The following is a 17,980-nucleotide window of genomic DNA, read 5'->3' as shown; positions in this document are numbered from 1 at the left end:
GCTGGTAGCTTAAGGCGCTACCTCCGCTGTGGCTGATGGGTGGAATGATGGGACGCAACCAGAAAGAATTTGCTAACACTGACCCTAGCAAAGGTAGTGCCCAAAATCTATCACTAAATCGGAATTGCGACTCACTGAGACGATCCGCTCAGTAACTCAGTGGACTTTATCTATAGGTTAGTTCGCTCAGAGAATAAATACTTCGTCGTTATCGACGAGTTCGACGAGGACGATTATAAAAAAATACATACATAGTATTCATACGACACATTCAGCGCTTATACCGAATAACTTAGATTCAGCGCCATCTATATTGCAGGGTAGTGAACTGGCAACTCGAACGGTTCGGAGTTCCAAATAGTTTTATGTATATTGTGTAGATGACGCTTTTACTGTTTTAGTTTGATTAGTTTTTATTTTAGTTTTTTTTTTTTTATTTATTAAAAAAACGAATGATGTCGATCAAAGTTTTTTTATCATATTTATAATTGTTAATTTCAAAAATTCTAAATATATTTATCAAAACATTATCATTATATTATTATAAAATTATATTTAGTTTTGCTATTTGGCACTAGATGTCGTGCCAAACCTATAGCAGCATTCAGTTTGTTTTATCTGAGTCGTCTATTATCAAAGGTGGCAATCTGTGTATTTGGACAAAAAAATGTTATTGATATGGCGATACAGATTGATTTGAATATAATCGTCTCCTTCAAAGAATACGGTTCAAAACCTGCATTAAATAAAGTATTAACTTAACCTGTTATTTATCTAAGATGTCGGTCAGAAGAGTTTTGTGACTGCCAATGGAATACAAAGTCAATAATTCGTTTTTCTGATTTACCCATAATTGTCCAAGTCACATTGCCGGCTTTGATAATAGTCAACTCATCTATGGACTTCATTAACAGCTTCAAATTACGTGAGCTGTTAACTCTTGTGTTCATGTAATAATATTTATTTATAATAAAGATAAATATGTGGTGTCTGTATTAGTTTTACCGTCTACACTTTTTGTTTGGCAGGAATTTAATAATGATACAATAATTAAGTAAACGACGTATGTAGGTACCTAATACTGTAAAAAAAACTTCTTAAAGATTAAATCTCGCTTAATTCGAATTTGCATATTTGTATACAAGTTGCCATCATTCCAATTACAATATAACAATAACTAGAGGTCCCGCAGTAGTCGAAATTCGACTATAATTTATTGGAATTGTAAGTTTGTACACTATTATGATTTTATTTTATACTTCTATAATCACAAATTTCGCCAAGACTACACTATAAAAAATATTAACAAAGACAAACCATATTCTATTCTCAATTTGACAACAGACGTCAAGAACAAAAGTTTGACAATAAATAGTATATATATGCATGCGTGTGTGCGTCAAATACATGGTATGTAGTGTGTGTAATGTTTTCTTTATTGATCTAACTATAGGCGGGCCTTGCACGTTGTCCCTCTCGATACTCCCTCGCTCTTACATATCGAGGCGTCAGTGTGCCGTATCTCGCTGACGGGACACCAGCCGATCGTCATCGCATCCGTTTATCTCCCCCCGGACAAGCCCCTCCTGAGCAGTGACATCGAGTCACTGTTCGTCATGGGAGACTCTGTCATTCTGGCAGGCGATTTAAATTGCCACCACACTAGGTGGAGCTGCCATCGTACAAACGTTAACGGTAGGCGTCTCGACGCGTTTATAGACGACCTCACCTTTGAAGTAGTCGTTCCCCCAACTCCAACATGTTATCTGTATAACATCGCGCTCCGTCCGAGCACTATAGACCTGGCATTGCTTAGGAACGTACCTAACTCTGCGCTTGCGTTCCATCGAAGCACTGTCAGAGCTCGACTCAGACCACCGACCTGTCGTTATGCAGCTCGGTCGCCCTCACAACCCAGTCACTGTTACGAGGACCATGGTGGATTGGAATAAGCTGGGCACGTGCCTAGCCGAAGCCGCTCCGCCAATCCTCCCTTACGGCCCGGATTCGAATTGGCGAATTGACATCAACCCCACGAAAAGCACAGCGGTGTTCTTCAAAAGGGGTCGCCCTCCGAACACCACTTCGAGCATCAGACTCCTTAATAGGCGCACAAACACCTCCGCCGTTAGCCCCATCACTCTCTTTGGCCAGCCCATACCGTGGGCCTCGAAGGTCAAATACCTAGGCGTCACCCTCGACAGAGGGATGACATTCCGTCCCCACATAAAAACGATTCGCGATCGCGCCGCGTTTATACTAGGACGACTCTACCCAATGCTTTGTAGTCGAAGCAAACTGTCCCTCCGTAATAAGTTAACTCTCTACAAAACGTCATGACGTATGCAAGCGTAGTGTTCGCTCACGTAGCCCGCACCCACTTGAAATCCCTTCAGGTTATTCAATCCCGATTCTGCAGGATAGCCGTCGGAGCGCCATGGTTCCTAAGGAACGTGGATCTCCACGATGACCTGGAGCTCGACTCATTTAGTCGGTAAGTATCTACAGTCGGCATCGCTGCGCCATTTTGAGAAGGCGGCACGACATGAGAACCCTCTCATCGTAGCCGCTGGAAACTACATACCCGACCCAGTGGACCGAATGGTAAACCGTCGACGTCGCCCAAAGCACGTCATTACGGATCCTCCTGATCCATTAACGCCGCATCCACAAGCACCGGTCACCGTCCTCGTCGAACCCGTCGCTTGCGACGAAGGGCTCGACGAGCGAACTAACCCATAGACACAGCCCACTGAGTTTCTCGCCGGATCTTCTCAGTAGGTCGCGTTTCCGATCCGGTGGTAGATTCTGCGAAGCACTGCTCTTGCTAGGGTCAGTGTTAGCAACTCTCCAGTTGAGCCCCGCGAGCTCACTTACAAACGTTAGGGCGAATCTGAAATAGCTTCTCAAGGCTATCAGCATAGGTAGGAAAAAAAAATTGATCTAATGTATCTTTTATGCATTATTTTAAAAAAATATTAGCATTGTGCACTTCTTCTCTATATTCTCTATAAGTGTGGAAAATTTCATACTCCTCCGTCCGCGCAATTTTCGTAAAAAGGGATACAAAGTTTTTGCTTCACGTATTAATATATAGATGAAATAAAATAATTTTGTTAAAATTCCTGTTCTGCACTTTATATTGTGAAGAAAGCTAGTGTCGAAGGCGGCTTAATTGTGTTAGCATAGCACCGCTGTTCTCTTAAGCCACAGTGACCATTCGTCAAAAAGTGGGTCGTGGTACCATCGATACAATAAAACGGGTTACGTTCCTGAAATCAATTAGCACAACGTCCCTAGGAACTGTTTTTAAATGTTATGCCTCTCTCATAACTAATACCGGCGATGATTTGACGAGACGTACGCTCATCAGCTTATTGGGACCTTCTCGACTATTATTACCTATTCACTATTTTGACCGATAAGCTGAAAATAGCTGGTAAGGACTGAATGCGAAAGACAACAGACTGAAAAGAATAGAGTATGAAGAGATCTACACTCATTATTGGGTGGACACAGGTTGAAGAAGAAGAAAAAGTGGAATACGCTAGTGAAGATGGAAAAGCCTCCTACATTACCTATTTAGGCAGCCAATGTTTTTTTTTTCAATCTCTGTAACCTTTGACATTTCGAATACTTTACACTTTTTGTGGTCACGAACGACAACAGTCATGTAATTACAATTAAAAAAAACGAGGTCGAATCGTAAAAATTGTTTTAATTATGACCACGACTCGCAGAAATCGTAGGGATTATTAGATTGCCGTTTTTCTTTAAATTTCGCTTTTAAAGTGTCCTCAAAAATCTTTTATTTCTCTCATTCTAACTTGGGCAGAAACATTTTTGTGTGATCACGTCCAATTTGCGTCCGCCATGATGCGTGGACGCCGCCTCTTGCGTTCCACCAATGGAATGCATTCTGCATATAATGACATGCAAAATTACCCCAAGTCTCCCGAGTGAATGGTAAATTACAGTTTCATGTAGTACATAAAGTATAGGTTATGCGCGGCATTTATGCTGGTGCCTAATTATATTTATTAAAAGAAACATTTGTTTTCACTATTAAAACTCTAATATTTCATAAAAAGTTGTCGTTTATTATAAATATAATTACGTAAAATAAATTAGGAATTATTTTGGTGTGCCTTATTAACGTATATAAATATACCAATAGATGATTTAATAGTTTAATGAGGACAATTATTTAACTCTGTTTAATGCATTAGGATACTTCGATTGTTTGTTTAAGTAGAACTATTTCATGTCTATTTTAGTTACTAATACTCGTATATATAGTTTAAAACCACGCTTAAACAGCAAACCGAACTAACAATTCATTTCATCTTTTCTTTATCCCTTTGATACTGGGTATTTATAGCGAAGCTATTTAAGTGTATGTGTAATGTATAGTCATAAATTAGATTCAGATATTGTGTACAAAACATATACACATGCATATAAGCTTGCATTCTTGCACAATAAAAACATTTTAAAAGTTCAAATATACCAAGAATCACGAACATGTTTAATTAACTTAACACGATTAAACGAAGCTGTATGTAAAGTTTCTTCCAAGGTTTTTGGAAATAAGTTCCTCATGGGACGATGCGGAGGGGTACCCTTACCGGGAAAAAACGTCCGTAACGTAAGATGTTTATTTTAAAAAGAAACGAATCGCCTCATCCGTAAACTACAATTCTTGTTTGACAGGAGAATACCTATTAAATTTCTCGCCAGATTTTCTCAGTGGATTGCAGTGTCAATCCGGTGGTAGATTCTGTGAAGCACTGCTCATGCTAAGACCAGTGTTAGCAAACACTCAGGTTGAGCCCAGTGAGTTCACCTACCAGCCACAGCGTAGCTGGAATAGCCCTTTAGACTTTTATTTTATTTTATTTTTTTACTGCTTTGATGGGTGAACGAACTCACAGCCCACCTGGTGTTAAGTGGTTACTGGAGCCCATAGACATCTACAATTAAATGCGCCACCGACCTTAAGATGTAAGTTCTAAGATCTCAGTATAGTTAGTAACAGTGAATAGGTAGGGGAGAAAACAGAAGAATGAAAATCGAAATACTTTTAGTTATTAGAATTTTATTCCCGTATTCTCAGAGATACTGGTGGTAGGACCTCTTGTGAGTCCGCACGGGTAGGTACCACCACCCCGCCTATTTCTGCCGTGAAGCAGTAATGCGTTTCGGTTTGAAGGGTAGGGCAGCCGTTGTAACTATACTGAGACCTTAGAACTTAGATCTCAAGGTGGGTGTCGCATTTACGTTGTAAATGTCTATGGGCTCCAGTAACCACTTAATACCAGGTGGGCTGTGAGCTCGTCTAACCACCTAAGCAATAAATAAAAAGATAGCTGGATTTTAAACTATCATCTACATTTTCTGATCAGTTTTAAATTTGGTTATTCCATAAATTGATTGAGCTGCATGCTGCTTTCCAAACTATAGGTATATCAATGTTAGTGTTAATAGTTATCAACTTAGTGTTAAGTGGATACCGAAGCCTTTGGGCGTTAACTTCTATCTACCTCAAGACATGAGGTTGAAGTCACCAATGAATTTTATAACGTCCATCCCATCAGACAGAAATAATTAGGGCGCTGCGACCTTATACATACAGTCAATGAATTTATGCACAAGAATTACCGACCCGCGACAAAAACTCGTACAGTCAACCAAAGAAAAGTTAATCTGTATTCACTGACAAATCCTGTCATCATTAACCCATACCTCCACGAGAGTGTAGAGCCGGCGGCAAATTGACGTAATTTTCGTCGACAAATGACATGTATCGACAGTTGGAATGTCATTTCGTAAATTACCGTCTGTCATTAGTTAGTTGATATAATTGGTTGGGGTCACGCAGACTTCGGAATGTCGGTTAGGTCTTGTGATAATGTAATACGCTGTATTCTCGCTAAAATCAGCGTTACGATTTCCCTGCGTCGGATATTAAAATATTCCAACAAAAATATTTGTGGTACAGCGTGTTGTGGGCCCATTCCGGTATATTACTGGTGGTGGGATATCTTGAGTCCGCACGGGTAGGTACTACCACCCTGCCTATTTCTACCGTGAAGCAGTAATGCGTTTCAGTTTGAACGGTTGGGCAGCCGTCGTACTGTTAAATCTGAGACTTAGAACTTATGTCTAGAGATAGGCGGCGGCATTTACGTCGTAGGTGTCTATGGGCTCCGGTAACCACTTAACACCAGGTGGGCCGTGAGCTCATCCACCCACCTGAGCAATAAATAAGTAAAAAAGTCTAGAAATCTGCCTAATCCTACCGCAATCCATGTCTACACGGGACAGTTGTGATGTCAATCAATTGCAAGCTGTACATCATATCTCTATTGGCAGCGTTCAGGTTGAGATATTTATAAGTTCCAGTTACTATCGAACACCAAACAGGCCGTTGTTAACTCCATCTACACAGTAAAGAAATATGACATTATCATAAAGTTAATACAATTAAAAATGCTCTTAAAATTAAATTCGAAAATAAACAGGTACCAATGATTAATTGGTTAATTATAATACAAAATGTTTAATTATTATCTAATTAGATCACAAAATAAAATAAAGTAGACTCAACCTTTTGCATGTTTTTTATTTATGGTCTCAATTGTGTGACTATTGGCCCAAGGTTCAAATCAGAACGTATTGCTAATACGCAACATAAACAACCACAGTGGTGTTGCCCACTTAGTGTCTCGCCGGATCTTCTCAGTGGGTCACGTGTCCGATCCGGTGGTAGATTCTGCGAAGCACTGCTCTTGCTAGGGCCAGTGTTAGCAACACTCCCGGTTTGAGCCCCGTGAGCTCACCTACACGTCAAGGATAAGCTGAATTAGCCTCTCACGGCTATAAGCATATAAGATAGGGAAAAAAAAAGAAGAATCACGGTGTGAATAAGTAGAAATACGCGTGCGGGATCACAAGAAATCCTACCAGCGGTCGTTTAATTCAATGTAGCTCTTCACTTAATGTAGCTCATCTTTGAGTTCGTTTATTGCCAAACCAGTTTTGAAAGAACTCCGTTTATCTGAAATTTCATTTCACGGCTTATCACAAACGAACACGCCACCTAACACGACAGGATGAATTTCACACGCTCTTAGTTACGTATTTAATTAATTTAAAACGATTATACCTAATTAAGGAGCAGTTCAAACACTTCGAAAGAGATTAATTTGCTGTAATTGCCCTTAAATACCAATTATGTTTTTGTTTTGAAATTCTCAGTTCAAAGAGAGCTAAAACGTTAACGTTTGCGTTTTCAAAGATGGCGTTTGATTCGATATCGAATAAAATGCAATTTTAGTACCTACATTCACAAAGGAAGAATTGGAAATAGGCTTTAAAAATCTGTAAAGTTAAGCTGGGCATTGTGGTAAATATTTATGATACATCTTTACGTTAATATTCAATACAATTTTCATATAGTGACATAGAGCTGATATAGAACAGTGTGCTTAGTGCGAATTTTGTAACTTCTCGATCGCGTAAAAGCTAACTCAAATTTGTATGGAGTTGAAACAGCGCCCCTAGCGGCAAACGAAGGGTATCTGTTCCAACTCCATACAAACTCCACAGAAGATATTCGAAAGAGGCCTGAATCGCGCTAACGAAATTGGCAAGGGAAGTAAATAATAATTTAATATGTACTAGTAGTCCCCTAGTAGTCGAAATTCGACTATAATTAATTGAAATTATAACTTTGTACACTATTATGATTCTATTTGCAAAGACTTTTATATTTCTATAATCATAGACTTCACCAAAAATACACTTTAGAGAAATATTAATAAAGAAACAATATTTAATATTTTTTAAGGGATTTTATGACCTGGTAACTGAGCCCTTTAAGTCATGTCTTATTTTAATGTATATTCATATATTTACAAAAATGATATTATGGAGTGAAATGAAATGAAGATGATTAATTTGAGACATTAATCAACTGGGATGAAATTAAATGAGATGATATGAGACGAAGTATAATCTCTTTAAATGGTGGTCATTTACGAAGATTTTTTCAGTGGACTTTTTGGAGGATCCCGAGAAGTTACGTCCAGCGGCTTTGTTTAATTTTTCCACATTTGTGCACTTTCACAGATATTAAACAGTTAATAAACCACCCTTATTACACATTTAAACCCCAAGAAACACTAAATAGACAAAATAAAACAAACTTTTTGGCGTTCCCGCCAAAAAGTCATATTTAATCTATTCTCAGTTTGACCACAAACTATAAGCATTATGAAAAGTTTGAAATTAAACAAAAAGTGTGCATGCTTGTGTGTGTCAAATACATATTGGTAGTGTGTGTAATGTTTTTTTTTATTGATTTAATGTATTTTTATGCATAATTTAAAAAAAAACTATTATCATTCTGAACTCCTTCTCTATAGGTAAGTGTGGGAAATTTCATACTTCTCCGTCCGCGCAATTTCCGTAAAAAGGGGGTACAAAGTTTTTGCTTCACGTATTAATATATATGTAGATATAAAATACAAGTTCCGAACAATTTGGAACATCTTATGTCTATCGAGAAATACGACCCGTTTGTCGGAAGATCTTCCTTTTGTCGTTTATGTATGAACTAAGATTACAAGAACTGTTCCCTTGTTCAAGTCCTGTTTAATCTAAAAACCAAACAATTGAATACAAATTAATGTTCTAATTTCAACGACAATGGACACGTAATCGTCACTATCCAAGTTCTGAGAAACAAAGAATTCACTTTCAATCAGTGGCGTCGTTCTGTCTATCTCGCTGTACAGTATATTATAGTACTAATAAAATAAGTCAAATGTAGTTTTTAGAACAATGATAGTGACGCTATGCGCAATATCATTATTAAGGTGAGAAATCATAATTGTTTATGTGGTTAATTTTCAAATAATTTCCAATACTCGCTTATTAATACAATACGTGAAAAAAAAATTTTGTGTTCTTCAAAAAATTTATACTGAGCAAGTAGAATTTAATATTGATTAATTTAAAGATTTAGCTTCACAAATAATATATTGACCATATTATATTGGAGTTATAAAAAAAATAGATTTTTTTAAACTTCCTTCTAAAACGTCAATATCGTGTTGCATAATAACTGTATAATGAAAAAACTGGAATTTTATGCAACTCGACTATGGACACATTATTCAGTTCTACACGCTACAACCTTATATTACTTAAGTCAGATGTAAAAATATATCTCGTGCTAAAGGCCATTGATAGTGCAATGGATTGTAATGGAATCTTTCTGAGGTCACGTACGCTTGGAAAAGATTAATCAACCGATGACTTGTTAAATAATATTGTTTACTTTTTGGGTTTTCTTCGCGGCCCACATTTATTAATTATAGTTTCATTCGTTTTTATTTTGATTTAAAGAGGGTGTCCGCGTCAGACGGCTTGGAGACTTCGATCTAAATTTAAAGACGATCTTATTATTTGAGTATGTTTTCTTAAATCAAGTACCTACATTAGCTTTGTTGGTGTCTAAGAAAATGTGACGCGATTCAGTGGAATCGTCTATATATTTATACTATAATTAAACTAAATTTAAATTACTAGGTAGTATATTAAGGTTCTTCTTTTTTTTTCTTCACTAGAGGGGTCGGCACAGCGAATTTTTCTATTCCGTTCTCTTTCTTCTATCATCCCTCATCTCAACACTCTCTTCATTCTCATATCATCATTCACACACTTCATCCATGTCTTCTTCGGTCGACCTCTTCCCTTGCACTCTACCTTTTTTTTTTTGCTTAAATGGGTGGACGTGCTCACAGCCCACCTGGTGTTAAGTGGTTATTGGAGCCCATAGACATCCACAACGTAAATGCGCCACCCACCTTGAGATATAAGTTCTAAGGTCTAAGGTCTCAAGTATAGTTACAACAGCTGCCCCACCCTTCAAACCGAAACGCATACTGCTTCACGGTAGAAATAAGCAGGGTGGCGGTACCCACCCACGCGGACTCACAAGAGGTCTTACCACCAGTAAACCTTGCACTGCCATTTCCATACATCTCCTAGTCACATGCATCTCCTCTCTACGCATCACATGTCCATACCACGCTAACCGTCCGCTCTTTAATTTGTCAATCATCGGGGCTACTTTCACACTTCCTCTGATATATTTCACTCATTCCTTATCTTGTCCATTCTTGTCACTCTACATATCCATCGCAACATTCGCATCTCTGCCGCATATAGTACAACCTACAATACCTATAACTAGTTTATTAAGCTTATTATACTAAAATTAAACAATTGTTCAAATTTAAAAAATAAATATCCCGCATTAAACAGCCGTCAAGTAATACGAATTAATATTTTTTTAAGTAGTAATTGTACTACGTTTTAAGAATGTACTCAGATAGCACAGCAGATAAATAAATAAAAATGTGTGCGTGTACTAGTGTACACACGTAAGAAGTGAAACTTGTTTATGGCCTTATTTTTCGAAAAATGATCTACATGCAACTTTCTAGAAATTGGTTAAATAAAGTTAAATTAGATAAAGTTTAAACAAAAGGATTTTATTATCATAGACATGAATACAAATAATACAATTATTTCACTTTACCTTTTTGCTACTAAGATTATTACAGCATTTCATTAATTGTAATAGAATTATTACTATCATTGTCATTGTCATTATATATTTTTGTAATTAATGGCTTATGGTAACTGAAATATGAAATATATGGTTTACATTCCACGAAATTTAGTGACCGAGTAAAAACTCCATCAATTGTAGTGCCAGATCTTGTTGTTGACGTTTGAGGACTGTTTTTCATGGATAAATTCAATTTATCTTTCAGAAATTCAACTAGCTTCAAAGAATTTTCCGATGCAAAATTTACATTAAAATCTCCACTTAAAATCATCGGTATTTTATAATTATTGTTACCGAGTAAAGAGGCACCTTCACTTGTGTACGGCAACAATGAATGGTGAAGAAAAAGATGGCGCGTAACGGAAAAATGTGACGCGTAACCGAAAAATGTGACGGTAAATTTTTTTCCAACGCCGATAAAGAAGTTTCACTTCAATAACCGGGAACAATTTTCAGACGGTCATCTGGCCTGCAATCAGGATTGTCTGTAGTATTGGAAATCAGAGTCTAATATGTATACATATTTGTATACGTTTGAACGTATACGTTGTATATATAGATTATAGAATCAGATATTCAACACCAAGACCAAAAACAAAAGGACAAAGTGGGACACGATTCCACGGCTCTTGGTCCAGCCACGAACTTCATCTAATTATTATGGTTGTCATTGGGTGAATTTCATTATCTGATATTTTTATCTAACATCTTTCACAGGGATAGTATGGTCGGGAACTGAACCTGTCACTAACCACATGATCAACAAAGCGGTGCATCGAATTTGAAATAATTCTTAAGATTAAAAATAAAGAAATAATATATTAAAGTGAATATCATTCGTAAGATGAAACGTACAAAACAATAATAATAAAATTTAGGTTAATCTAACAAGCTAGGCGTCTTTTTCGTGAAAACGAACCTATAAATCAAACAAAAGACCATCCTTAAAAAAAATTTTGCGCAAAAAAACCTAAATACTAAAAGGCATGTTTGGAAAAGATTCGACGTTAGTCCGTATACTATTTAAATATCGAAGCTTTACTTTACAAATAATGTTTGGGGTGACCAACATCCCAATATAGTTAGAAATGCCAGAGCTGCTTAAAGATGAGCTTAGTGTATAGTTTAGTGGGAGCCCCAAAACCTGTTACGTATAACAAAAACTTGCGAACGTCGAGAGGAATACGCGCTTTGTGCAGACTTCATTAGTCTCTGAACACGTAAACTGTGATTTTCAAAAGGTCGGGTATATCTATACTAATATATAAATCTACAGTGGTTTTTACGGATATTCCGTTATAACTACTGAACCATGCATCGGATTAACTTGAAACTTGGTATCCATGTAGAAAATACATGTACTTAATGGGTAGGCTAATATTTATATGAGTGTTGGACCCCCTAATAATAATGACAATAAATGATAATGTTAATTTTAAATGCCCAGCGAAGCGAGCGAGTACGGCTATTGTTTATAAAATGAAAGATTAAATCGTAAAAATAGTTGAGTTTATGTCTGCACTTCGCGAAATCCGAAAAAACTAATGTGTTCAGTTAACTTTTCGACGCAGCCATACCTATAGCACTCGAACGCATAATTTTTTTTAACTTCAATATATTTAAGGCTAAATTTAATTGAAAGTCCTAAATTATTTATTCAAAAAGTCATTGATAGATTTCAATGACGTTGTCTTTTATTAATGAAAAACAGCTATTTAGATTAGCATAGAAGATAATTCTTTACTGCACCGTTAATTTACTTAAGAGCTCATTGTTTGATATATTATTAGTGACTTTAACTAGAACTAGGGCCCATACAAGTCTGTGGAACCTTGAAAACTACTATGACGACGCTTGTAGCTAAAAGTAAGTATTGTACTTTTTGACGAAGCATGTTGCTGATAACTCTATTTCTATAATCTGACGAAGCGTGTTGCAGATAATAATATGTACTTTTAGGTTATTAAAATAATATTTTGTGTAAATGTTTGGAAATAAATTTATATTTTGATTTGATAATAGAAAAAAAAAGAAAAAAGAAAAAAGAAAAAAATTGTATTTAAAAAAAAACCTTGAAAAGTCAATTCAATTTAAGTATCCTTAGAGCGATTTTTGTTGGAAATTTGTATAGAATATTAGACTCACTTAATCGATTAGTATATTTAGCGCAAAAACTGCAAAGCCTTCGTATTCAGTGATTTTAATCTGACCTATTAGCCCGATTACCTGACCCGCGCTAGCGTCGCGTGACAAACCACATGTTAATGACAAGCTTCATATACAGGGGGGAAGTGACGGTGCCGCTTTAATTAAAAAAAACACGCATTTTAGTAATCCTTATGAAGAAATAAAAATAAATTTACAACAAGTAAATAAATTAAACGTAAAACAAACATTAGTAGTTTTTTCTTAGAAAAAGGTCAGTGACCTTGTCGAAGGCTATAGCGTGTGTAAAATCATAGCAATCGAAAATATTATCGTACATCTGAACTATTCAGTTAATATGAGAGATTTAATGTGTTCTGTATTGAAATTATACGACGTCTACACCCTGGATGTTGAAACGATAAAGGCTATAATGGTATAGAAATAAAATTTAATCTAAATTTTTAAATAAAGATCTCTGTATGTACGTTTTCTGTTCCTTTGTCGTCGTGTAGACGCCGAAAAGGCTGGGAGATTTCGATGGAATTTTCAGAATTTTTTTAGACTGTCCTAGTGGGTGATCTTATGAGTCAGGATCTTTGGTAGCAATCCGATCAAAGTTCAATTAATGTTCGGCCAGCAAAGCGGGCCCGGCTTAAAAAATATCATTAAAAAGCTTGATCAACAAACGTTCTTTAGCTGATGACACACAAAAGTCTTCTAATATAAATAGACGTAGTAACATAATCTAATACAAAAATTATTAACGTCCAGTTTGGTATATTTTCCGATTGCAAAAAAACTACTATGCTGTAACGTGGGCGCAAGACAACATGGACTCAGAAAGTGTTTTAACACCATTTTCAAATTTAGGTATTTGGGACACACATAGCAGGAAACAAAGGAGCCGTCGTAGCCGCTGGCCTATATCTTCTAATTAATAGCCAGACAGATTGTGTAGCTCTGACCTCGGCTTGGTCAGTAGTGGTTAAATTGTTAGATCATTTCAATTTAAGGTGGCCCTTAATGCCTCTTCTTATGTGTTTTTTTATTTTTATTACTTAGATGGTTGGACGAGCTCACAGCCCACCCGGTGTTAAGTGATTACTGGAGCCCATAGACATCTACAACGTAAATGCGCCAACCACCTTGAGATATAAGTTCTAAGATCTCAGTATAGTTACAACGACTGCCTCACCCTTCAAACGGAAACGCATTACTGCTTGACGGCAGAAATAGGCAGGGACGTGGTACCTACCCGTGCGGACTCACAATACGTCCTACCACCAGTAACTATATATATTTTCTGTTGCTTTTTTTCAGTTAGGTAAATTATGAATTCGTTCAAACCTAATTGTCTGGATAGAGTATTATTGAATTTCATTATCAAGACCATCGCAAGTTTTACCAATCAATATCGAAGCGTCCTTGATGAGTGAGTCCAACAAAGGAATTGTGCTTATTAAATTTTAATACACTGTCATACATTGTTTGACCAATATCAATTGATGTTTTACATTCTGTATCGCATTGTTACGAGAGCCTTGTAAGGCAACCTTGTAAGGCCTCTGCTTTGTCTTGTTATCGTATTTAGCGTACCTGTGGGGTTTTGATACTTGGCAGAAATTCACAATATTAATGTAGATCGTCTAGTAACAAAAGTATTTTGAATTAAAAAAGAACACACGAGTCGAAACAAAACATCACTCATACTCGTAACACGACTGACCTATCAATATTTATCGAAACATTTTATCGATATCGACGTAATGAGATCGTTTAATGAAAGTATTTCCTACTGCGGATTATTAACCAAATTTTTAAGTGTTAAGCTTATAACATATAAAAAATAATTAAAAAGTGAAGTCCTATACAAACTTCCGTGAACAAAAAAACTGTAACAAGTATTTGAAACGTCTAAAGAAGTCAAATAAAAATAAGTGGCGAATTTAAACCTTAAAAATAATTACGCTAAGTGTAATTTAAAATAACAGACTAAGTATAATCAAATTTGTTTTTTATTTTAAATTATTTACTAGCTTTTAATTTCGCGTGTTTTTATTATTTAGTGACATTTAGTGGCGATAGACGAGCCTATGTCTTAACTGATGGCGGACAGTCACCGTTGCTCACGGACATTAACACTGTCAGGGGCATGCTAAGCCATAGTCTCTTAAATCACTACTTTCTGTAAAATATTATATTGTTATAAATGTAAATAGGGCGCGAATTATCCTGAACTGAGTCTGTGTAACAAAATGGACTACCGCTCGAAGTTATTTCGTTTCTAATAGCCTATTTATGCAACTTACCACATTACTAAGGCATTTACCACAATCGACATATACATATAATAGTAATTACGGTGTTTAAATAAGAAAAGACGAAATTGCCTTTCTTCTAAACAACAAGAAACAACATTTAATGCCCTTTCTTCAATAATTCTTTATCACACATTTCACAACGTCCATTAACCGAAAAATTATCTAAACAACTATCAATTGTCATATGACTGATTGACATTCAATCATTCATTACATCTCCCCCGCTGAAAAGACAATTGTAAGAGGCAGTGAATTGTTTTACAATTGTTCATCACATCAGATAGACACTGGACAACTTTGTTATATGGTAGAGGTTTGATTCTGCTTTATTGTGTCCGGTGTCAACTTCATAGATCGATTCTGAAATCTTCTTTAGTATTTTGTAAGGCCCTGTTCTCAATTCATCCATTTTCTTCCTGTTTAGTTTATTTCCAATCTCCACATAAACACTATCGCCTTCTTCCAATTTATACCCTTCTCTGTAGCATATAAGAAAGAAAAATATATTTGCTGGTCAAATATATTTTTCTTTCTTATATGCTAGAGTTACAGGAGCAGCAAACGGGCTGTAAGATTCCTCTATCCATTTTTTCTGTAGTAGCTTCGATATTTGACTTTCAATTTCTGTTCTGTCTTCAACTGTGCATCTATACGGACGTTTTTAGGACGACGTAGCAGTATTTATCTACCATCAAATCTATATGGGCTTCATAATCCTGCACAGAGCCAACATCATATTTGTCTTTAGCAAAACAGATTTGTATTTATCTACTAATTTCTCAATTTTTGATAGCTGATATAAATCTAGATGATTTACTGACATTTGAAATTCATCAATGTTTACATTCATTGAAATTAATTTCACACAATTTGATGGTATTTATAGTAGTACCATTTTTTACTATCTCAGAGTATAGTTCCATCTCTCTCTTCTCTTTCTCTTCTATTCTCTCTTTAAATGTTTGTTCTTTATTTTTGTCACCTAGTACATCAGGAATTCCGACATTTGTTACATTATTCTCATTAGAACAATCTTCATTTGAGATTATGCTTTTCTTTTCGGGATATTGTATGATGTTAAGTTCTTCATTTTGTATTAATTTGAATTTTTTTATACAATCCAAACCAATTAAGAAGTCATAGTTAAAATTTTCATTATCCACCACAAAAATATCCATATTTCTTTCAATATTGTAGATTTTTATTTTTAGCGTCACCATACCTTTCGTTTTTTTCTCACCATTAATAGTTTTTAAGTTTACAACTTGCATATCACTTGTCTTCTGTTTCTCTTGTATTTTCAATAATCTTGCATTAATTAAAGAAACATTAGATCCAGAGTCATAGACTCCAGAAACCTTCAAAGTGTCATTTATTTGTAAACTTATTTTTATTAATGGTGGTATTTCTAGTTTTTTGGGTTTGTCTCATTCAGTTCTATTTCCAATTCTGAATTATTTACTGTTTTAACCACAGCTTTCTTATTTTTTTCTTTGAACCAACAGCTGTCCTCTGGGTGGAACCGTTTCCCTTTTTTCTCATTTAAACAGATTGGGCATGGTTTCTTTTCGTCACTCTTTTTCCCTTTATTATCTAAATTATATGAGCTGTTCCTTTTTTCATATTTATTTTTCATCACCAGATATTCCAATTTTCCAATCTCATTGTAAATGTCTTCCGTTCCTTGTAATGTTTCTCTGTCAATCTTGTCCGCCACATAATTGGGTAAACCAAATGCTATGAGATCAATAATTGTTCCGGTATCCACTGTCTTCCTGACTTCCAACAATAATTTCTCCTTCTTTAAAGCATACTGAAGTAAGGATCCCGATTGATATTTAAAGGCAAGAGCATATATAGTGGAGGACCATCCTTTATTCGCAAATGTATCACAAAAAAAAAAAGTCTCCCATTTGCTCCATTCTGATTCTACTGTAAGCTTCATCAGCATACAACTGTACCAATCTACACTAGCATTTTCTAAGAAGTTCTTCAAAATTTCATTTTTTTTTATCCTCGTTTATTTGGAAACGTTCACATTCCTAATTAAAATCTTTGATCCACTGTAATGCATTTGAATTACGGCCGTTAAATTTTTCTATAATAAAATCTTTTGCAATTTTCGCTAAATTTTGTTTTTCTGGTTTCTGCTGTTTTTGTTCTTGTAATTTTTCTAACAAATTTTCAAGCATGTGATATGATCACTAGATGTCGATTCAGAACTAACAGGTTGTTCTCAAATCTCTTCCAAATAACAATCATTGAATTGCAAATTTTGTTCTTCATCCAAATATGTTTTTGAAATTTCCTCCGTCACAGTTATCCATATTTTCCTCGTTTGATGCCTTTTTACTGAAGAGTTTTTTACTCTGGTGTAGTTAGGAGTAGTTGTGATAACCTTATGAAGATTTATAGGTTGATATTCGACTGGAATTCCAAAAACTTGTCCGCTTGGTATAGCAATGGAAGTTATGTATACGAGGTTTGTTTTTCCATCCGCCGTTGATTTCATTGTAAAATCAAATCTTAATTTCTCCATTTTCTCAATATATTAGCAAAAATGTTGTTTTATAATAGTAATTACGGTGTTTAAATAAGAAAAGACGAAATTGCGTTTCTTCTAAACAACAAGAAACAACATTTAATGCCCTTTCTTCAATAATTCTTTATCACACATTTCACAACGTCCATTAACCGAAAAATTATTTAAACAACTATCAATTGTCATATGACAGATTGACATTCAATCATTCATTACATACATATTTCGGTGAAATATTCCATAGCATTCGTTACGTTGAATCATCGTGTTAGATACATTCTAAAAAGGGAAAATCACTTATTTGAGTGATTACAAAGGCTGAAT

At 35.6% G+C, this 17,980-nt stretch overlaps 1 long non-coding RNA gene across 2 annotated transcripts; it reads left to right on the top strand.

Moving 5' to 3' along the window:
• Positions 1–8,309: 8,309 nt before the first annotated feature.
• LOC134201098 (uncharacterized) lies at positions 8,310–11,471 on the top strand. 2 transcript variants are annotated; one of them, XR_009976278.1, is made up of 3 exons: positions 8,310–8,429; positions 10,851–11,040; positions 11,363–11,471. It is a non-coding gene; the product is annotated as an uncharacterized LOC134201098 (long non-coding RNA). The 2 variants fall into 2 exon arrangements; XR_009976277.1 differs by lacking the exon at positions 8,310–8,429 and having other exon boundaries at positions 10,641–11,040.
• Positions 11,472–17,980: the final 6,509 nt, after the last annotated feature.

The sequence above is a fragment of the Bombyx mori genome, chromosome 23 (assembly GCF_030269925.1).
Source record: "Bombyx mori chromosome 23, ASM3026992v2".
Taxonomy (NCBI): Eukaryota; Metazoa; Arthropoda; class Insecta; order Lepidoptera; family Bombycidae; genus Bombyx; species Bombyx mori.
Note: the sequence above shows the minus strand (reverse complement) of the source record. Positions and strands in the feature narration are given on the sequence as shown.